Source organism: Nicotiana tabacum, chromosome 24 (genome assembly GCF_000715075.1).
Source record: "Nicotiana tabacum cultivar K326 chromosome 24, ASM71507v2, whole genome shotgun sequence".
Lineage (NCBI taxonomy): Eukaryota > Viridiplantae > Streptophyta > Magnoliopsida > Solanales > Solanaceae > Nicotiana > Nicotiana tabacum.
The window spans coordinates 63,066,368-63,069,503 of record NC_134103.1 but is presented as its reverse complement, the minus strand read 5'-3'; the positions used below and the strand labels follow the sequence as shown (position 1 = coordinate 63,069,503).

The 3,136-nt window shown below is 34.3% G+C and overlaps 1 pseudogene; it reads right to left on the bottom strand.

The window, feature by feature from the left end:
- Positions 1-1,605: 1,605 nt before the first annotated feature.
- LOC142178177 (ARS-binding protein 1-like) lies at positions 1,606-2,875 on the bottom strand (annotated as a pseudogene).
- Positions 2,876-3,136: the final 261 nt, after the last annotated feature.

Here is a 3,136-nt window from a genome sequence, read left to right as displayed (position 1 = left end):
ATGCAATTGTTGAAGCCCCACGGTGGGCGCCAAACTGTTTACCCGTAAAACGGTACAGTTGAATTTATAGCGTGGTTTATAGACAAGCAAATCGGTTTGATCTCAAAATGATAAATAAATTAAATGAAATACAAGACTTAGCATTGAAATCTAGATAAAATAGCAGACAACTTGGTTCCGTAAGCAAGGCTTCCGAAGGCAACAATAAGAATAATGTTAGACAGAAAATAAAGTATTATTTAGCTTGGAATGGTGTGTAGCATAAGTTTATTAGAATTTCCGTGTGTTACAATGGTTGTTGAATCCACTATTTATAGTGATACCTAGGGAACAAGGTCCTAGAATCAAGCCCCTCTTAAATGACAATAATGGGGGCTATTGATGAATATGTAACGGTAGGTCATGAATGCCAAAATTCTCTGTAACGGCTGTGTATTTAATACTAAGGAATATTCTTCATCGAATGTAATCTGGTGACAAACATTCGTTTGCTCCCGTTGATAATGTTCCCTTCAGGATCTATCTGGAGTCATTGTCCTCGGTCTTGGTTTCCACTTGCTTCATATTCCGTCCCCCTCCCTCCTCCCCCTCCCCCTCCCCCCCTCCGGGTTTCACATGTCACTCTGTCATTCGAGCATTTAATATAGACTGATGTTACCCTATACACTAAACATGACAACTTCAATTAAAATTTGAATCATCCTAGTCACTCCACTCTTTCCATCTATGTTGCTCGATCCTCCAAAAGTAAGTGCCGCCTTCCATATCGAATAATCCGAAAAATGCACGATTTCTAAAGGATCTAATATGGGTGCAACAATATTTTTGGAGAACTCGAACATCTTTTGGTCAAGATTGAATTGGTCTCCTTTCATTTTATCTCTGCAATTGATTGCTGGCAACTTTGGAGGCCAATGCATGCCTTGAAAAGAAAAAAGGCCAACTGCAATAAGTTCAATTGAGCTCGGCTCAAGATTCCTAGAATTATGATGTGAATACTAATATAGAGATTATTATGTGTGAATTTTGAGACCAAAGTAAATAATTAGCTTTAGTCAGTTAGTATATAAGTATAAGTGTACGTTCAAACAAATTTAAATTCTAAGTTATTTTGAATTCTTAGAGTATAGATTCTCATCATAGTTTTAATATATATATATAAAACGATATTAGAGTGTTTTAATTTTGTGAGATATTTTGTTATTCTGTGTATTTTATCAATGTATTCCTGATGCACATGCAACGTATCTTTCAGCATCTGCCTCCACTAAATCTATATCTTAATTTAAAATATGTTTAGTACATTCTATTTTGTGTAAAGTAATATATAGATATTTACATAAAATTCGGGGTACTACTTTTCAAATTAAAAAAATACAGTAAAATCTCTCCAAATTAATACGTCTGCAAATTAATATATTCTCTAAGATAATATTTTTCTCTGATTCCGACTTGGGCGGGCGGAGAAAATTTCGATTTCGATAAGATAATAAGATAATATATTTTCGGAAGACCCCTATATAAATATATGGTCCCATTAATATTATAAATTAATAATTCTTTAAAATTACAAAAATATCTAAGAAGATTTAGTGAAATATGATTCTAGTATTTTTTTAATTTTTTCTTAAAATTTAAATCTAGTTGAAGCTCATCTCTAACTTTTCTTATTGCATCCAAAAGTTCTGGTGTTGTCTTCTCGAACTGCACCAAAAAATTGTGAAGAGTTCTCGACGCAATAAGTGCTTCCTTACATGTAACTGGTTCCAAAGGTATTGTATTGTCTTCAACTTCATCATCAATATTGTTTTCTCCGATGGTATCCATAATTTCTTCTAAGCTCTGGACCTCTGAACATGTATCATTTTCACCCGGGTAATCCAACAGGCTATTGACATCTATTTTATGGCGATAACCGAGATCATTAATCATGATCTCAAGTTCATGAATGTTGTTTTCACGAGTGGGATCATTTAAATTCCTTGAGGCTTCATCCCCCGAACGAATTTTGTAGTATCGAAAATAATTTGCTATTGTCTCTTACTGAACACTTTTCGTCCAAGCCGCGATCGCAAAATTGATAGCATCCAAAACATTAATCTTTCCTGGATCAATTTGTCCCAGCTCATAGCCTTCTAATATCCTATGATAAAATCTACTATGATAAAGCATCTTGAAAGCTCTTATTATCCCAGCATCACAAGGTTGAATTTTTGATGTCATGTTGGGTGGCAAGAAAAGAAAATCAATATTTTGTAGTCCTTCAATATTTCTTAGATGTGCTGGACAATTATCTATCACAAGAAAAATTCGTCTACCATGCATTTTGTGGTCAAACCAACGAATATATTCATCAAAAAGCACAGTTGTCATCCATGCTCTTTTGTTTGCATGATAGTAACAATTCAAGTTGTTCATGTTGACATTCTTAAAGCAACGTGGCTTTGCATATTTTTCAATTTTCAGATCTATCCTCATTGCAACAAATAACAATTGTGAGCCTTTCTTTGTCCTGCTTTCTTCCTTCAAGTTGCTTCGTAGCAAGAGAATGATCAGTTGTGACCTATAAAAAAAACTAGTTTCATCCATATTAAAACATCTTTCAGAGAGAGCTGGTATATTTTTTCCCTTATGCACTCCAGTTTCGTCTCCATGTCTTCTATATCAACCGACCACTCTCTCCAAAATAACAAAATGACTTGATACCACGTCTTATCTTGAATTTCTCAAGCCAACCTTGAGAAACGTTGTGCTCAAAATCTTGTTGAGGATATAAAAGTTCCATTGTATCTCTCGCCCTTTTCAAAATTAACTCTCCGGTTATATTGACAAAGTCTTGGTATTGGAGAAACCACTCATAAACAACCTTCTCCATGTATGGAAATTTTGCTGGCTTGTGCCGCTTGATATCCTTTCATTTTTCTAAATTAGCCGAAAGATACTCAACTGATCATTTGAGTGTGTTTGATATTGTACCTTGACTAACTTTCAAATAAAAATTTTCATCAAGCCACAACTGCAAATCTCTTTGATGCATGTGGAATGATCTATTTTGTACTCACATAATGCTTTACGTATTTGATTTGTCATTGTTGATTGTGTGACACCTTTTAGATCAAAAGTCATTGTTGGGTAC